This window comes from Rhinolophus sinicus, chromosome 5, assembly GCF_057876585.1.
Source record: "Rhinolophus sinicus isolate RSI-liver-muscle chromosome 5, RSI-T2T, whole genome shotgun sequence".
In the NCBI taxonomy this organism is placed as follows: Eukaryota; Metazoa; Chordata; class Mammalia; order Chiroptera; family Rhinolophidae; genus Rhinolophus; species Rhinolophus sinicus.
The window spans coordinates 54,890,156-54,910,750 of NC_142505.1; the positions used below are offsets into that span (position 1 = coordinate 54,890,156).

At 42.1% G+C, this 20,595-nt stretch overlaps 1 protein-coding gene and 2 pseudogenes across 6 annotated transcripts in view; 2 read left to right on the top strand and 1 right to left on the bottom strand.

Moving 5' to 3' along the window:
- The window catches only part of FHIT (fragile histidine triad diadenosine triphosphatase), a 1,364,996-nt gene that overhangs the window by 1,254,200 nt on the left and 90,201 nt on the right, over positions 1-20,595 (bottom strand). The gene's annotated exons all lie outside the window — the stretch shown is intronic.
- LOC148758251 (U2 spliceosomal RNA) lies at positions 8,594-8,672 on the top strand (annotated as a pseudogene).
- LOC141567366 (U2 spliceosomal RNA) lies at positions 8,940-9,171 on the top strand (annotated as a pseudogene).

Consider the following 20,595-nt stretch of genomic DNA (forward strand, 5'->3'; position numbering starts at 1 on the left):
CTAGAAATCACTAACCATGAGTAGGTCCTCAGGATTCATTTTTCAAAAGTAGCACTTTTGAACAATTTTAAAAGTAGTAAAATGTTAACGTGAAACTTGGTAAGAGTTCCATGTTACCAAAATACAATAGAAGAAACAAAAATAGAGGCAGGAATGGGGTAGGGACTTTTTAACCTACTTCTTCCTGCTGCATCCTCCACATTGTGCTTACTCCCTTAATGGTAGAGCATGGATACTCCTGAGCCCAGGAAAAGGAAAAATATGTGAATAAAATACAGCCGGTAGGATGTAGTTTCCTCTTGAACCACCAGCCCATTCTGCCAGATTCACAACTCAGAGCATAAAGAACTGTGAACAGAAAAGCAAAGTAAGGAAGACAAAAGATAAAAAACAGGATCACACCACTGAAGAAAGATAGTTCTATTTTCTCCTACACAACAGACAACATAGTACGCAGACATCAAGCCTCAGTTGGGGACAGCTACTGGAACAAAATGTGCTTTAGGGGCCGAATTTTACGTTAAAAAAACTCACTGGCATAATACTGGTCCTGTATCAGAAAGAGTTCAGCATTAAGAAGAGGCCTGTGATCTAGGGCTTCCATCACAATAACCAGGCAGAGAGGCTTTCTTTGAAAGTTCCATCTGTCCTCAAGACCATCTTTTCTACTCCATATATAGTATGGTGGTAAATTTTTAACAACTGGCTGGGGGTTAGGGAGATACTCTTATTATAGAGTATGCCAATTTTCATGGTGTAAATACTTTCTTCTTTTAATATTTTTTTTTACTTTTAAATTACAGTTGACATACAATATTATAGTAGTTTCAGGTGTACAACACAGTAATTGAACATTTATATAACTTACAAAGTGATCACTCCAATATATCTAGCACCCATCTGACAACATACATAGTTATTACATTATCATTAATTACATTTCTTATGCTATACGCTACATCCCCAAGAGTATTTTGTAACTACCAATTTGTATTTCTTGATCCTTTCCTCTTTTTCACCCACCATACAACACCCCTCCCATCAGGCAACCATCGAAATGTACTCTGTACCTGAGTTTCTGTTTTGTTTGTTTCGGTTTTTAGATTCCATATGTAAGTGAAATCATATGGCATTTATCTTTCTCTGTCTGACTTACTCCATTCAGCACAATACCTTCTAGGTCTATCCATGTTGTCACAGATGGCAAGATTTCATTCATTTTTATGGCTGAGTAATATTCCATTCTATGTATTTACCACCTCTTCTTTATCCACTGATCCACTGATGGACACCCAGGCTGCCTCCACATCTTGGCTATTGTAAATAATGCCGCAATGAACATACGGATGCACATGTCCCTTCGAAGTACAGTTTTGGGTGTCTTCAAATAAATACCCAGAAATGGGATTACTGGTCCATTTTGGTCTCTTGTTATAGCCTTTGTTTTAAACTCTATTATGTCTGGTATAAGTATTGCTACCCCAGCTTTTTTTTCCTATTGTCTCTTTTAATGAAATATCTTTTTCCATCCCTTTACTTTCAGTCTTTGTGTGTCTTTTTATCTAAAGTGAGTCTCTTGTAGGCAGCATACGTACAGGTCTTGTTTTCTTATTCACTAATTGTTGATAGGTGTATAGTTATTGCCATTTTATTATTCATACTTTGGACCTTTTCTTCTTCTTTTCCTTCTTCTTCTTAAAGAAGTCCCATCTAACATTCCTTGTAATACTGGTTTGGTGGTGATGAACTCCTTTACATTTTCTTATCTGGGAAGCTCTTGATCTACCCTTTGATTCTAAATGATAACTTTGCTGGGAAGAATACGCTTGATTGTAGATCCTTGCATTTCATCACTTTGAATATTTCACGCCAATCCCTTCTGACCTGAAAAATTTCTGTTGAGAAATCAGCTGACAGTTTTATGGGAGCTCCCTTATAGGTAACTAACTGCTTTTCTCTTGATGCTTTTAAGATTCTTTCTTTGTCTTTAACCTTTGGCATTTTAATTATGATTTGTCTTGGTATGGGCCTCTTTGTGTTCATTTTGTTCATACTAGCCTGGGGTTGTACACCTATTTCCCTTACCAGGTTAGGGAAGTTTTCTATCACTATTTCTTCAAACAGATTTTCAGTTACTCGCTCTCTCTCTTCTTCTTGTACCCCTGTGATGCTAATGTTGGTACACTAGATGCTTTCCCTCAGGCCCCTTGAACTATACTCATTTTTTTCTCTTTTTTCTTTTTGCTGTTCTGATTGGGTGTTTTCTGCTACCTTATCTTCTAAATCGCTGATTTGATCCTCTGCTTCATCTAGAGTTGGTTTCTGCTAATGTATTTTTTTTAAGGAATTTTTATTTCTTTTTCTGAGATATCGTTGTTAGTATATAACAATGGACTTATATACTAATGGACTTTTTCTTTTTTAAGATTTTATTGGGGAAGGGGAACAGGACTTTATTGGGGAACAGTGTGTACTTCCAGGACTTTTTTCCTAGTCAAGTTGTTGTCCTTCCAATCTTAGTTGTGGAGGGTGCCATTCAGCTTCAAGTTGTTGTCCTTTCAGTCTTAGTTGTGGAGGGTACAGCTCAGCTCCAGGTCCAGTTGCCGTTGCTAGTTGCAGGGGCACAGCCCACCATCCCTTGTGGGAGTCGAGGAATCGAACTGGTAACCTTGTGGTTGAGAGCCCGCACTCCAACCAACTGAGCCATCCGGGAGCTCAGCGGCAGCTCAGCTCAAGGTGCTGTGTTCAATTTTAGTTGCAGGGGGCGCTGCCCACCATCCCTTGAGGGAGTCAAGGAATCGAACTGGCAACCATTGTGGTTGAGAGCCTGTGCTCCAACTAACTGAGCCATCTGGGAGGCAGCTCAGCTCAAGGTGCCGTGTTCAATCTTAGTTGCAGGGGGCGCTGCCCACCATCCCTTGCAGGACTCGAGGAATTGAACTGGCAACCTTGTGGTTGAGAGCCCACTGGCCCATGTGGGAATCGAACCAGCAGCCTTCGGAGTTATGAGCATGGAGCTCTAACCGCCTGAGCCACCGGGCCAGCCCCCTCTGCTAATGTGTTCTTTATTTCAGTTTTTGTATTCTTCATTTCTGATTGGTTCTTTTTTATGTTTTCTAGTTCCATTTTCATGTTTCCTATCTCTTTGTTGAAGTGCTCCCTGAGATCACCGAGCATACTTATAATCAGTATTTATAACTCTGCATGTGGAAAATTGCTTGTCTCCATTTTGTTTAGTTGTTTTTCTGGAGTTTTGTTCTGTTCTTTCATTTGGGACATGTCTCTTTGTCTCCCCATGTTGGCTGCCTCCTATTTTTGTTTCTATGTATTAGGTAGGGCTGCTATGTCTCCCAGCCTTAGTAAAGTGGCCTTATGTAGTAGGTGTCCTGTGGGGCCCAGTGGCACAGTCTCCCTGGTCACCTTAGCCAGGTATTCCACGTGTGTCCTTTGTGTGGGTTGTGTGTGCCCTCCTCTTGTAGTTGAGCCTTGATTGCTGTAGGCTTGTCAATAGGAGGCACTGACCCTCAGGCTGATTGTTTGAGAGGACTGGCCATGACTACAGTGGAGGAGATGTGGTGCAACGGTTCACCCTATGGAGCAGGATTCAATTTAGCAGGACTCTGGTGCCTGCCCAGTCTGCCATTTTGCTGTGTTATCCTTGGAGGCATCAGAGTGGTGCTCCATCTCAGTGGAATGCAGCCACCAGCTGTACCGGCCCTAGGGCCTCCTGGGAAAGACCCCACCACAGGCCAAGTTCAGCTGTAGCCAGTGCTCTGCCTAAGGCCACTAGGCATGAACTACAAAGCAACCCACAAATGCCACCACTTGCACTAGTTTTGATGTGCCTTGAGAGATCAAGCATTGAATCAAGGCCAATTGACAGTATTGCCAGGCTCGAGGCTGCTCAGTAAGAGTTATGGGGCACACTGAGACCAGATACCTTTTTAGTGTTTGTGAACCTTCTAGAGGTTTGAGAAAAGTCCATACCATGAGCCAAGACAGGCAATTGGTATGGGAAAGACACTGGAAGTGGCTTGGGTGTGTCTACAAGTTGGGTGGAACAGTGTCTCAGGGAATCACCAGAGCAGGGTGAAAGAAAGGTTAGCCAAGCCAAATTGATGAAGACTCAGATATGGTGGCAGCCTGTGTCTCCATCCTAGGCAGGGGAGGGCTCAATAAAGGAACAATGTTTTCTGCCAGCAATTCTCTCTGTCAGAAAGCTGCTCCTCCAGCTCTTGCCCTGAAGCCAGACAATTCAGTTCCTCCCCATGCTTCTCTGGAGTCTTTTGAGCTGCTGCCCCAGCGCTGGAACTCAGAGCAAGTGAGACTGTCAGCAAGTAAGTCCATGCACAGGCCCTTTAACAAGAATGATGGGGATTCCAGCAGCCCTCGTCTCACTCAGCCACAATTTCTACTGGTTTTCACAGCCAGAAGTTGTGGGGGCTTCTCTTGCTGGCAGTGGAACTCTGGACTGGAGAGCCTGGTATGGGGCTAGAAGCCCTTGGTCCTTGTATGTGTAGGGGGGGAGGGGTGGAAGTTCCTCTGTAGCAGAGATATCTGTCCCGGTATTTAACTACCACACATGGGTGTGGAACCAGCCCATTCCCTGTATCCACCCCTCCTACAAGTCTTGAGCTGGGCTTCTTCTGTACGTCTTTAGTTGTAGGACTTCTGTTCAGCTAGACTTCAGGTAATTCTCAATGATGATTCTTCTGTAGTTTAATTATAATTTTGATGTGTTCATGAGAGGAGACAAGCTCATTTACCTACTCCACCATCTTGACCAGAAATCTATGTAAATACTTTCACCATTGTTGGTTTCAAGCTACCAACATGACATCACTGAACAGGGATTTGAGAAGAGATGCATATAATCACCTCTTAAAACAGGTACAAGTTGAGTATAGCGATGTCTTAACTGTGTTTTAAGGGGATGAAAACTGACAAATATCCTTCTTAGGTGTATGTGGTTGATGAAAAAGCACTTTTTATATGGCTTATTTTGAGAGTTCAAGCATTCTTTTAAGTGCTAGAAACAGAAATACAATTTCTAATCCACTTTCTATCTGAATGAAATGTTAACTTCTACCATCCATCTGTGCAGTTATTCTTCCAATAAATGTGATTTTTTAAACTTTCTTTTCTCTTTTCAGTTCTACATCTGCTAGTGTTTTCCATTTGCCAGCTCCCAACATGTCCCCAATTACTTCTTTTTTATTTTATAGCCGACATGCTGATGTTTCATCAGTTACAACTGCTGGGTTCCACTGAGCATTAGCAGTCTACAGTGCCTCCAGGAGGGTCCATAATTCACTAAGTACACCAAACCATTTTTCTCAAAAGAATATTGTTTAATATAAATACAGTCTGAGGTTAATGTTGTACTAAAGACAGGTTTTTCCCTTGGAATTGTCAAAGAAACTGAAAACAAACAAACAAACAAAAAAAAACACCTTGATTCATGGAAGACTAGTTTATATACAGGAATAAGAAATCACTTGCATTTAAGAAGTAATATTTCAATTGGCATTTTTTTTACTGAACAAAAAGCAAAAAAAAGTAACACATTTGAATGCATGAACACATTGATATTTTAACCTATTCAATCAAAATATTTTTCCTACAAGAAAAGGAAGCTGAAACTACCTCACATTAAGCATACAAACACTTGAAAACATAGGACACAATAGACCTCCAAAATTATTTTAGTTAAAAATAAAGTTATAGAAAAGATGAAGAAACAAGTTTCTTGTTCACTTGAATTCAATTTTTCATATAAATGCATAATCATCCTCCACAAAGAGTTTGTGAATAACGCAATGGACAATCTATAAATTTCCAAGCAGGTAGGAGGAACCCAGAAGCAAATGCCTCCAAAATACTGAAAATCAAACTACTCAATTCTAGTAGTGGCTTAAAATGGGTTACTGTTTTTCAAAATTTTATAAAAATCATTCTGGCAAATAACTATCTAACAACTATCTTTTCTTCAAGCTGTGAACAATGAAACTATCAGGTTAAAACTGCTTAAAACTGGGCCGGCCCAGTAGCTCAGGTGGTTGGAGCTCCGTGCTCCTAACTCCAAAGGCTGCCGGTTCGATTCCCACATGGGCCAGTGGGCTGTCAACCACAAGGTTGCTGGTTCAACATCCTCCAGTCCCGCAAGGGATGGTGGGCTCTGCCCCCTGCAACTAAGATTGAACACGGTACCTTGAGCTGAGTTGCCACTGAGCTCCCAGATGGCTCACATGGTTATGAGCTGTATGTGAAGGGGAAGATGGTGGAGCAATCAGAATTTTTTAGGGTGGTGGAGTGGGGGAAGGGGGTATGGATGAAAGAAATGCTAATCTTTGAAGGACATTTAACAACTAATAACAGCAATATTTAATATTATGGAGTATCAAGCAACACAGTAGGCCCTCAGCACACACGATCATCTCCAGTCCCCACAACACTGTGAAGCAGGTATGACTAATCCCATTTAAAGATAAAGTAACAGGACAGATGGCTACCACTCAGAGTATTAATAACCAGAAGCCAGAGCTTAGCCCAGTCTTATCTTCAGTGGGTAGTGCCGGGGGTGGGGCTTGTGTGGTTAAAAGCCCTGGCCACTAGTTTTCATGCTGCAGCTTCTGATTTCCAATCACACTCTTAGAAATCACCATTTCACCACCCTTAAAAATGGTTAAAAGATGCTACTTCTGCAGAATAGGTGCAAACGCTGAACTGCTGCTCCCCAACTCCTGGATCACCCCAGCTATTCATTCGCTGCAGTTCCACAATGAATAAGTGGCAGGGCTAAAATTCAAACTCAATTATGTCTGACTCCAGAGGAGCGAAAATTTTAACATTCCAGGCCAAATGTATTTTGCCTCTCACAAGGAAAACAATAGTAGTGATTACATCAAGCTTTCAAATCTGTGGATATATTCAGAAAAAGGAACAAAAAAAAGTTTTTATCTCCAGCTCCTTCTACGTGGTTTTCAGCAACCATGACTACCTGCAAAATTCCTCGCAGGTGGCCCTTTCTCCAAGATCAGAAGTCTTTCTAGCCCTTAGCTCAGAACAAGCCCCCCAGTTTTGGGTAGGGACTTGCCAGATGCATCCTATAGTCCAGCTATTCTCACAGTGTGGCCCCCAGAACAGCAGCAGCCACAGAGAACTTGTCTGAAATGCAAATGCTCAGGCTCTACCCCTGAAGGACTGGGGATGAGACTGAGAAGCCTGTTTTAATAAGCCCGCCAGGTGATTCTGATTCCACCCGTGTTTGAAAACCACAGTGGCTTAAGAAGTCTGTGCAAAAGTTTCTTCTGGTCTGTCGGAGAAGCAGCATGGCTACCTTCCCCCCGCTCACAGCTCAGCTCACAGAGCAGGGCGAGGCAGTGCTCCTCAGGGAAGCCTTCCCAGCTCCCAAGCCCAGACTAAGTCAGGCATCCTGTTGTCTGAGCTCCCGTGCCACAGCTGCAGCACTACCGAATTAGACACTGATTCATGCAGAATGTCCGTCTCTCCGTCTCAGTAGTAAGCTCCAGGAGGGCAACTGTATCTTCAGGGCATAGCCTGGGTCTTGGCATATACTAAGCACTCAGTAAGTGTCTAATGAATGAGTAAATCATTAAAGGTCATAGACCTCAAAGAGCTGAATGTGGCATCTATAGAATGTCCAAGTCTCACAGTTACATTGTCACTCATTCTTCAGTCAAATATTTATCAAGGATCTACTTCGGCCAGACACCATTCTAGGCCACTAGGGTCCAGCAATGAACAAGATAGAAAACAAAAACCAAAACAAAGAACTTATCTTTATGCCTTCTGGGTCTCATTTCTAGTTGGGGGAGATGAACAGTAGAACAAAATAAATCATAAAAGAATAAATATAGCATCTTAGATGGTGATAAATGCTGTAGAGAAAAGCAGTAAAAATGGAGTGGCGAACCCCGGGGTGGGCACTGAGGGCGGCTGCGACTTGAACGGGGTGGTCAGGTAAGCCTCGGAGGAGTCTGTGAAGACCTCAAGAAGGTGAAGGAGCAGGCCCCACCCCCAAGTACCTGGGAATGTAACATACTGGACTGCAGGAACACAAGGGTAAGCACCCTGAAAGGCTGGAGGAACAGCAGAGAGCCTGGGAAGGAGTGACCAAGAAGAAAGTAGGAAATGAGGTCGGAGAACCATGAGGGTGGGGGCAGATGACATTGAACCTCGTAGGCTGCTGTTATTACTACAGTCTCTTCTCACATGGAAACAAGAAAGTTTTGAACAGAGCAGTGGCCCTGTATGATTTATGCTACAGTGTTTCCCCGAAAATAAGACCTAGCCAGACCATCAGCTCTAATGAGTCTTTTGGAGCAAAAATTAATATAAAACCTGGTATTACATTATATTATATTATACCCGGTCTTATATTAAAATAAGACCCAGTATATATTATATTATATTATATTATATTATATTATATTATATTATATTATATTATATTATATCATATTATACCCAGTCTTATATTATATTAAAATAAGACCTGGTATTATATTATATTATATTATATTATATTATATTATATTATATTATATTATATTATATTATACCTGGTCCCATCGCTTCTCGGCCTTTTGGCTAAGATCAAGTGTAGTATATTATACCTGGTCTTATATTATATTAAAATAAGACTTTATATTATATTATATTATATTATATTATATTATACCCGGTCTTATATTAAAATAAGACCCAGTATTTATTATATTATATTATATTATATTATATTATATTATATTTATTATATTTATTATATTATATTATATTATATTATATTATATTATATTATACCCAGTCTTATATTATATTAAAATAAGACCTGGTATTATATTATATTATATTATATTATATTATATTATATTATATTATATTATATTATATTATATTATATTATACCTGGTCCCATCGCTTCTCGGCCTTTTGGCTAAGATCAAGTGTAGTATATTATACCTGGTCTTATATTATATTAAAATAAGACCTAATATTATATTATATTATACCCGGTTTTATATTAAAATAAGACCAGCTCTTATACTAATTTTTGCTCCAAAAGACGCATTAGAGCTGATGGTCCAGCTAGGTCTTATTTTCGGGGAAACATGGTATAACAGAATCACCTGGTTTCTGTGTTGAGACTCACCTGAAAGAGGTGAGGAAAGAAGCAGGAAGACCAGTTAGGAGCCATTGCAATATTCCAAGTGAGAGTTGCTGGTGGCTTGGCCCGAGTAGTAGCAGTGGGGTGACAAGGAGTGGTTGGGGGCTGGGTGGAACCCTAATATGCGTGGCCATGCATATTTTGTTCTGCCACTTAACTGCTTGGCATGACACAGTTAATCTCCCAGAAAGAATATTTTATATAAAAGACCTGTATGGGTGAGATAAGCATCGCAACTCTTAAATACCACCCCCCCAAATATAAAGTTAACAGGCAAATAAACGCCAGGAAGATATACTTGCAATAATCACAAAAGGCAGAAGATTGGTTACCTAAAAATACGAATAGAAAATGGAGACACCTGAAAATTTTGTCTATCACAATTAATAGTAATATTTTCTAAGAATACCTGTTTATATTTCCCACATTGCTCTACACCAGGTGTGTCCAAACTGCGGCCCGTGGGCCAACTGTGGTCCGTAATCCATTGTTAATTGGCCCACAGCAAATTACAAAAATATACTTAGTTTACTTAAATAAACCAGGTGAGGCAATACGTACTTCACCTCAAGTGAGTGGGCCGGCAGTTTGTGTATTTTACCGCATATGGCCCTTGGTAAAAAACGTTGAAAAAAGTTTGGACACCCCTGCTCTACCCTTAAAAGGTATTCCAAATGCCTATGGTTGGTTGATTTTCAAAGAGGCTTTGGTAACAATAAATATAAAAAATGGTAAAAAACAGAACATAAAGGCTGTAAGACCGACCATAAACTGTGTTTTAAATTCACTTAGGTAAGTATTTACTGAACACTTCCTATGGACAAAGAGCTATAAAAGAAATTAGGGGTTCACAAAGGTTCACATAATTATATTTAATTTTAATTTTTTAAAAGAAAAATCAATAAAATTATTTAATGCAAGGACATTATGGACAAAATAGACAATAATTAGAAAACAGAATAAACTCCAGCGGAAAAACAAAGACTTTACAGGAAATATAATAGTCACAGCAGACAGTGTGAGGCAAAGAAATAAACGGAAAACCTACAATTTTGAGGTGAAACAGTCATGACTCTAACCCCATGTGGGGACAGAGCCCCAGAAAGTAGTTTACAGGCTCTCGGCCTCACGTGGAAGGGTGCTGGCTCGGGTAGTGGATGGCCGTTGGCTGTGGCTGATTGGCCGTCGGCTGTGGCCGGTCAGCCGACTGGCTGCTGGTATAACTGCTGCAGCTATGGAGGAGAGCCAAGGAGACCCGAGGAGAGCCGAGGAGAGCGGAAGAGAGTAGAGAAACAGAGTCGAGGAGAGTGGAGGAGAGTCATCGGTCGGTTGGCGGAAAGGCGGACAGCAGGTCGCGCGTCCGGTGGGCCCAGCCTCCAGTGAGACCACAGTGGTATGACTCCCCTACCTATGGCTCCGTGGGGGTTCCTTTTTGGCCTCACCATATCCTGCGTTCTTGTGTGGGGAGCGGGACCAGAGACCCCGCAGGCCGCCCCGCACAACACATGGTGCAGTGAGCAGGGTCTCCCGCACGACACCCCGGTTATGCCAATTACTTGTATAACTGGGCATGTGACGTAACACCCCCAATCCTCTATCTCCTCAGTTGTAATAAAAGACAAAAGGAAATATCTCTTGAACTTGTTAAGTTACATAATTTAGCACGATTCCAGTCAGATAGTAGGGATTAAATGAAGGTGCTCCTTCCCTAATTTTTTCTTACTCTAACCTGCAATTACTTATAGGCCATAGTTTCTCCAGGGCTGAAATCTGCTTCCAATTATTCCATCAGCGACATGGGCTTCATGCGGCTGTCCCCCCCACACTAACATGGGTCACACGGCCTGTCCCAGTTGGGTGATCTCTTTGTGGGCGAAAGAATTCATTATCCCCAACCAGCAGCAGCCATCATTTGAGAACTCTTTAGTTTGTTGATTTTAAGCCCTGCACTACTGGGATTTTAACTGATGCTTTAAGATGGAAAAGAATAATAAACTCTGCAGGCTCTCAAAAGGGAAACACTTACCTTGTGGGGAAAAAATGAGTTATTATTTTTTTTAAATTGTCGGTGTTTATTTTGGAAGATTCAAGGTTATCTACTACCTGTTTTTCTTCCTCTCAATGCTCAACTTGAAAGTCATTCAAAAGGTTTACTGGCACACAGAAGTACAGGCTTTATACATGCTTCCTACCTGAAATCTGTTCTTAGGAAAAATGCCGAGCTCCCAAAACTGTGACCTACATAAATTCAAAAGTGCAAGTACAAGGAGGTCAACCACGGCCTTGCTGCATTGTATCTGCTGCACCACGTGAGCCTATCTGCAATTCCCTCAAAGCCGCACAGCTCTCAGTAATTGTGAATAAACAACATCCTTGAATACAGAAAGACAATGACATCCTACAATCAACGTATTGATCTTGGAAAGCACCTGCCTCCTTAGTATTTTCTAGAAATGTTCTGTGTGTTCATCTACAACATAGCAGCCCCAATCGAAGACACGGAGGCAAACATTCAAACCATGTGATCATGGAGTGAGAGGCTGCCAGTATTAAAGTCATTCTAGTAGTAGACAATGAAAAAATTTAAAAGGTGACCCTCAGCATCTAAACACAGGCATGTTCTTTTTCAGCCCGGTTTCTGTTCTGGCTCCGGGCAACCTGAAATAATGAGACTGTGGGCCGGCTTGGTGATGGATTGCACAGACATGAAGGACCTCAAATGGATGAGAGCGTCAGAGCGTGTTTGAGCTCTGGAGTGAATGAGGCAGAATCCCTCAAACTGGTTCCACTCTGGAGTCCAAGAAAAACAATGAATTCCCTTTTTATACCACGGGGATCGGTTTGGTTAATAACCTTCTGCTGCCCTAAAACTGTTTGTGAACACTTGGGAAAAAAAAAAAAAAATCCAAAAGAAAGATCTTTGAAGCTTAGAGAACCTGCATAGAATCGGGAAGGAAAAAGATTTGAACTTTGCATAGCTCAGCTACTATATGCCTCTGCCCCTCCATTTCATCAAGATGCTGCAAAAGTAATTAGGGTAGTAAGTATGAAAAATGTTATACTTCTTGGAAAAACCAGTGCTTGAGATATTCAGTAAATGATATCTTGCTTCTGAATTTCCTTAGCAGCCTTGAATTCTTAATCATTCACTTATCCATTTAATCATTCAGAAAAATTTTATATCTTTACTTTTTTTTCCTGATTGCATGGTAAATCATGCTTACTGTAAAATATTCAAACAAAACAGTATTGCATAAAGAAGAGAGTCTCCGGAAATCCCCGAAACATGTAAATATGTTTATTTCTTTATCACTACATTCAGCCTCTCTGCAAGGTGCCATGGAGGTTTCAAACCACATCCGGCAACACTCCTCTGCTCAAAAAAACCACACTGGAGTAAGAGAGAAGGGAACCATAAAAATAACTACAATAAAGTATAAGGAGCAATGCGAGCCATAGGAAAGATATAAAGAAATGCTACAGGAAGTCAGAGAAGGAAGATACTATTTCTAGTAAAGCATGTCCAAGGAAAGCTTCTTCCTTTGCAAAAAAGAACCTCTGTTTCCGACACTTCCTGTAACTCCATGTGTCATGTTACTCATGAGTCCTGCTGCTCAGTGCTAGACTTCCGCCACTAAGATCCAAGAGCTTTCGTATAAAATTCTCAATTCCGCTTTCTTACCATTTCCCCAAAGAGTCAGCAATTCTGAATTCACAGCATGTCTCTAAACAAGGCAAACATGAAAGAAATTATTTGATCATTAGTCATTTCCCATTATCATTGTTCACAGGAATCGGGGAAATATGAAAACAGCAAGGCTGGAAAAGGACAGGTGTTGAGTTCCCCCTGCCCTTTCCAAAAAATAATAATAATAATTGGACAAAATAAAAAGTCCTAAGTTAGGAAGGCAGATGAGAGCCACACCAACATGGGAGCACTCCACACACATTTAACACTTAATACATGAGCGCTAGGTAGAGGGGTGTATAGGATAAAAGTGAGTTTGAAATACATAAAAGCTGTGGTTGTGGAACAAATCCAAACTTAGAATCCATCTAGGCAGGGAGCTAGTTAAGAAGAAAAGAATCAACAGACCAAGGGTCACAGGAAGCTCTGTCTCTGACCAGCTGGGAGATCTACAAGGTTCACAACCTGCTGGGTATCAGGATTCTCATCATTAAAATAATAATTACTAGCCCTCTATGAGGCTCAAATAAGATATCTTTGGAAGCATTTTATAAAACACACAGGGTTAAGGTAGTTGACCTATGTTCCAATGAAACATTTGTAGATTCAGAACATAAATCTAGATTTTCCAAATGACCAGTCCCAAAGTGCCACTTCTGCTGACACCTGTTTAAGTGGGAAGGATTTAAATAACTCAACAAATAAAAATAAGACCTCCTCAAGGAGGAGGACCACATCAACGCCCTTGGCTGCCCCGCATCCATGCAGTGCCTGCCTGGCACAGACCGCGTACTCAGGACCCCTTCCTACTCTGCATTCCTGTTCCTTAGCAGCTACTAAGGGACAATTATCATCTGCTGCATCTTCAGGGGACTTCAGCATCAGTAAGTTGTCATCTCGAGGACAAAGTCGAATGGCAGAAGGACATTCCCTCAGCAGCCATCTTTGGTTGTCATGTGCATACTTCCCATCCTGGGGACACTCCAGTGAAGGTCACAGCAGCCTGTCTGCACTGACGTCACCAAGCGCTCCTTCCAGCCCCACTCAGGGCAGGGAGTCTGGGTGGGCGCTGGACCTGGGACGTGGCCCAGGCATCAAGCTGACTCGGCAAGCTTGGAAAGCAACCACCCACCCTTGGCCCAAGGCCACTGCCATGTGCCTGACAGTTATCAGAACACAGAACAGAACAGAAGCCCCACGCTGCTATGCACATCACAGTGACATCTGACAATTTTGAAATTAAAAAACAGATTTCTTTTTTAAATGGATATAAGCCAGGCCTGAAAGAATTCTGTGTAGGTTATTGGTGTAATCTCATTAAAGAGTTTTACACAATGCAGTCTCCCTTCCTTGGCATCAGAGGAGGAAGGACAAGAGGACTGCCCAGCAGCTGCCCGGGGTACCCACCTAGGACAGGTACTGAAGTATCCCCAGAAAAGTAACACAGTGAAGAAAACAGCATTTATCAGAATTTTCTTCAAGAAAGGAATTGTGTTTAATTGTGGGTAACACTTTGATGAGACAACTGAGGTGGGAGTAGGGGTGGCATGCTCTGTAACAAAATAAGCTCAATAAAACGTCTTCATGGAGGGCGTGGCCCACAACCACAGGGCTTTCGCTTTCCCAGCTGGGTATGGAGGCCAGGCCACTGCAATCTGTCATCATCTGTCTCTATAAGCACCACTGGTAAACTGTTATTTCACCTGGTTGTTGAAGGGACACCAAATGATTAACCTGCTTGGGCCACCTACAAGTCTTGGTCAACACCCGCTATATATATATTTCAAACCCTGAGAAGGGAGAGATGAGCACAGCATGACCTTGATCCCAGAGGAACACATGTTCTAGAAAACTAAGTTAATAGCAGGCAAACAGATGGGAGCTCTATGGGAGAAATGTGCAAATATAAATATGGGGACAAAGCCAAACGGCCAAGGAAAGTCTCATGCAGGATGCAACATTATAGGGCCTAACAGTATCAATAGGAGCTGACCAGGCACAAAAGCATGGAGGAACTCAAAGCCAACAAATGAATGAACCAAGGCACAAAAGCCTACAAGGACATGGTGTCTTCAGCAAATTGCAAAGAGTCTACAGTGTCCACAGAACAGGTAATGTACTGTAAAGTGACAGGAGATGAGGCAAGAAACAAAGGTCAGAGCCAAAATTTGGGAAATCTTTGAATGCCATACCGGAGGATTGTAATTTTACCCTGGAATTTTACTAAGGAAATATCAATGGTTTTAAGCTGGAAGTAGGAGAAAACATGTAGTCAGATTTGTGTTTGATAAAAGCACTCTAGCAGCAATATGAAAACTAATGGATGGGAAGGGGTGGAGGAGGGAATTTAATGGTCTAAGATGAGAACAGAAAATAGAACATCTGGGGCATTTCACAGGCACAAAGGGACTTGGTGCATAGTGATCAAGAAGGAAGAGTTCCTCTTTCTTAATTAATTCCTACTCATCCTTTAGATCTCAGATCAAATGCCATGCTTCCTAACGGAAGCTGTGCAAACACCAGGAATAAATTAGGTCCTTTTGTGACACGCTCTCAAAGCACATTGGACTTTTCTTCCATCGCACTAACCTCAGTTTACAACACTGTATTTGTGTGATGAATCAGATTAATAGTTATATCTGCTACCAGACCATGAGCCTCTTCAGGGTCTGTTTTGTTTTCCATGTCTCGCCAGCACCTATGACAATGTCTGGCTCACTGTAGAAACTCAAAAATTATTTCTTGAAAACAATGGTTGAGGGAAGGATAAAACAAAGGTTTCTATACGGTAATACCAGGTAGATGGTAAGCTCATTAACTAAGCCAGGATATGGAAAAGAGGAAGAGGTGAAAATGGGGAAAAGAAAATAAATCCCAACTTGAATATATGAGTTGGAAATATCTGCAAGAATTCCAAAAGGAGATTTCCAATATCCTTGAACTCAGGAGAGTCAATTTGGAGATTACAGATTTAGGAATCACCCCATAGCTGAATAGGTGAGAGTCGCTGCTTTACCTAGGTTGAGCATATAACTCCAAAAAAGAAGAGAATCAAAGAAGGAGCCTTGGAGGAAGCCAAATGTAACAGCTAAACCAGCCAGCAAAAAACACTAGGAAAGAAAAGACTGAGAGCCAGAGGAACCAGGAGAATGAGATTTCAAGAGACCAAGCGAGACAAAGTTCAAGAAAGAGAAAGTCCAATATTGGTAATGGGTGGGAGTTGGCCAGTAGAGGTGGGCTTTGTTACGCAGGCCACCATGTCTATTTCTAAGGCAAAAGATCTCTGTACTTCCAGGAATAAAGTCTAAAAGAACAACCAATGATGAGAATAGCATGTGTGGAGAGAAGGAGATAAAAAACATGCAAAAGAAAGGGAATAATTCTTTCTTTCACTGATTCACTAAATAGTCATTGAGGTCCTACTATGAGCCGAGCACTCTACAGGGGAGGTATGGCAGTAAACAAGATATGATAGTCACTGAGCTCAGAAGACTTAAGAGGGGACAGGATCAAAATCAAAGAAGAAGAGTCTGGCCTTGAAAAGCCATGGGATATATCTTCCCTCTGCGCTAGGAAGGAGGGAGAAACAATCCAAGGCTAAAGATTACCTGGGCAGAGCCTAAAAACATCAAGGAGGCAGGAGATTGCAGGGCTGACATGGGTGGCGTTTCCTTGAAGGCAGGGTCTGTGACAAGGACTTAGGTGCAAGAGTTTATCTGGGAGATGGTTCCAGGAAGCAGGGATGAGGGAATAGAGTAAGACAGGGAAGGAGTAAAATCCAGTTGAAGGGTACATTTTCAAGTTTGCCACTGAGAGCAAGAGGCTTAATTTGGCCAGGACCTCCTAAGAAGTATATAGAATGCATCCACAAAGGCTGCAGCACTTGTTCACATGTTCAAATGCCCACTGGTTGAGGTCATCCTGAGGGCACGTCATCCCCCACACTTCCAGGCCTTTCTGTGGCCTAGGCCCCCACCGAGAGATGATCCTTGGGAAGAAAGCAGAAAAGCAGCACAATGGGTGCTAGAAGTAGGAAGTTGACTCCCACAAAACTTGTTCCCACAGCGGCAGTTGAAATTGGAGACAAGGAGCTGTGTCAGTGGATATCAGAAAGAATCTGCTGCAAAGGTGGTGTTGGTGAGAACTAGGTGGAAATGACTAGTCGTTCAGCCTAGGCTGAGTAAGAATGGAAGGGAACTAGGACACTATGGCTTGAAATTTTTTCTAAGGTTTTAGCTTTCTTGCAATGCTTTTAGTCTCTTTATACAGAGATGAACTTAGGGACGGATCAGTAGCTCAAAGTTAAGATCATAAAGAAGGCTTTGCACTCCTGCAGAACAAGGGCCATGATATTAACCGTTGATATTTATTGAGCATTTATTATGTGCCAGGCACTTTGCAGCATCATCAAACGAAATATCCTTGTAACTGTATATAGTAAGAGTATTATTGTCCCCACTTTAAAGGGCGGAAACTGAGGCTAAGAGAGTTTTTAAAGTGTTTAAGGAAAAACCTACTTCATTTTGAGTATGTGTCAATAACCTACACTCGCATACTTGTGTCTAAAGACACACACACACATACACACACACACACACACACACACACACACACACACACACACACGGTAAAATCAGATATAAGGATTTCCAGAGAATACAGTTTACTTAGCTTTCTCATCCATTTCTTCATCATATGGATAATAAAGCACTTCTAGATTCTATAATGAACGTGCCCCTTTAATTTTTTTTATTTATACCAATTGATCAATGTCTTTTCTGCAAATATACAAGACTAGGAATGAAGAAAATAAGGACTTTTGGATATGGAAACCAGAGCAAAAACCAACAACAAAGTACCATCCAAACCACAGAGCTAAATTAAGTCAACCACGCATCATAAAAGGGCAAAACTAAAATACGTCAAGAATTTAAACTCATTATAGACCAAAATGTGAATCTGATTGCAAAATTATCTACATCTTTAATTTGAAGGCTCATGATCATGCCGGAGGTAGGAGTCAAAATTTAATTTAGGAGCAATTTGGTGCAATCACCCCTATTTTCTTTAACACAAGAGCAGGGAGGGAGAGAGCATGACAGACAATACCCACAGAAGGCCAGAGGAAGCAAAAGCAGATGTAATCACATCACCGACACACTGGGGACTGGCGTGGGGAGGCTGGCTAAGCAATGCAGCCCTCCCCGGAATGGAGCTGGTTTGGAATTAGTTTAGGCTGTGAAGGCTCATATCATTAAAAAGATGACAACTGGACACTTGCCACAATCAAAGTAATGTTTCATAATCAAATTAACTCGGCTCAAGGGCTTGATTTGGAGCTGTTTATGGTCAACCATCAAATGGCTTTCAGAGTATTTGGTGCATAAAATACGAGAAGCACACTAGGTGAGTAGTGCACGAACATGCATGAGGCACAGGAAGATGCGGTCATTTGTTGCCACAAAGCACTTACGATGGGGGCAGGAGGTGGTGAGCACAGAAGAAAGGGATCAAAAAACCCTCCATCGATCCTCAAAGAACTGAGTACATTTTTTATCGAATCATCAGAGCAAACCCACATGCTTTAAAATGTGTATGGTTAAACATTTCAGCGGAAGTACTATACCAGACCCCCAGCTGCTCCAAAGAAGGAATCTTCAGGTTACACATCTTTGCTTCACCAGAACTTAATGCAGCGGGTACTTGGGAAAGCTTGTATCTTTCTCACGCTGTTCTAATAATTAGGAGAGGACAGCACAGAAACCTAGAAAACCATTTTGATCGACTGGGAAGTGAAAATGATATGTAGATGGACTGCAATCACGTACAAAAATAGTGATGTTTTATAACTACCAGAAGATAACATGCAAAAATGAAAATAGTAGTGCTGGGTGTTGGGATTCTATATGTGGGTTTGTTTTTTTTGGTTTTTTCTTTTTTCCTGTAAGTGTCTTTAATGTTGTCGGAACGCTATTTTTTCCACTTCAAAATCTACAAATGTTTTGCTGATGGAGGGAGGGACGGAACCCAGTAGTGAATGAACTGCCAGCTTATAGAATAAGGTTCAAACTCCACAGCTTAGCCCTGGAGACCCATTGTTGTCTGGTCCATCCAAGAACTCCAGTTGTATATCCTATCCCTCCTCCTTCCTCTTCTCCATCACACTTAATTGCTTGCCCTTTCCAAAATGGATCACAGATTTCACTTCCCTCCCCCACCCCTGGCACATACCATTCTCAGTCCCTAGAACACCCTTCCTCCCATCCATTCTTCATACAACTAAATCCTACTCATTTTCCAACAACTCAAATACCCCCTCTGGGAAAAGCCATCCCTGGTTCCCCACACCCTACCCCAGTCTCTCATTTTTTTTTGCCACACCTCTGTGTTTCTATAGCAACTTACGTTTACCGCTCTCAGAGCTCTTGTCACACTGTGGCTATCTGGGGCTACAAAAACCAATGGATGACCCACAGCCTTTTTTAACAAACTGTGATAATGTGGTCACTTCATCAACATTCTTTTGGTTACAAGGAATAGACACCCATTCAAACTACTTTGTGCACAAAAAGGGGTACTTATTTATAAGGACTCAGAGATACTTCTCAAAGCCCAATGGTAGAAAGTGCAGTCACAAAGGTAGGGACCCTAAAGCAGCTGCTCTCTTAGTCAGTCGATCTTACTCTTCCCCTCCCCTCCTCCCTCCCTGCAACCTCACAGTCATTTAACCTGCGTGTCTGCATAAGCCTGTCTTATTCCTTCTTCTCTCTCAGAAAGACCGTTGTATAGTGGTTAATGGCATGAGTCCATGCTATGTGGGTTCATGCCTGGCTCTGCCACTACCCAACTATAAGACCTTGGGTAAATTACTTCACCTGTCTGGGACTCAGTTTCCTCCTCTATAAAATAGAAATAAGGAAAGGACCTACCTTACAGGACTGATGAGGATTAGTGACTTCATCTACGACGTGGCTCTCCACAGCTCCCAAGTTTACCTCTCTACTCATCTATCTACAATGTCTTAGTCCCAAGTTCAGCTTCTGGGAAAGGCAATCTGGCCCAGCTTGAGTCAACTGTGCATACTTGATCCACTGAGGCACGGCCATGGGAGCCAAGTTACACGGCACAAACATGACTGCAAGGGCCCACCCTGGAAGGTGGGAGTTGGGGGCAGTTCTCAGAGACAGGGGTCATGGGCCAAGTGGGCACCACAGACAAAAGCCTGCTCCAGCCACCAACTGTCCTCCCACCCATGTGCAGCCATGCTTGTGGGCCCCCTTGGATCACAGCAGGGCCCCTTCACCTCACGGCCCTACACGAGGCCCTTATTTCAAACACGCAGCTGCCTATCTGCCTGCAATGGTCCCTAAGGTCACCCCACACGCTGGCCCTTACTAAAGGCTTCATGGTAATGATGGTGGCAGTGACAAGGACAGTGGCACAACAGGCCACGTCATGGGCTGCTGTTGCTTCCCTGAAGTTGGCTGCAGGGCGCCATGGCTTGAAGTTGAAGTCAGCACATCCTTCTAACTCGGCTAATGGGGCCCAGCTTTGGGGCCCCCCTCATCATCTCCCGTCCAGCTGCTACCCAGGTAGATTTATACCCCACTAAGCCATTGTCACACAAGGGTTTCCTCCTTCCTGCCAGGGTTTAAAGAACACAGGCACAGCCTCTGATAACCAAAAGAAGAAAAGCCTCCAGAGAAAATGCACAATT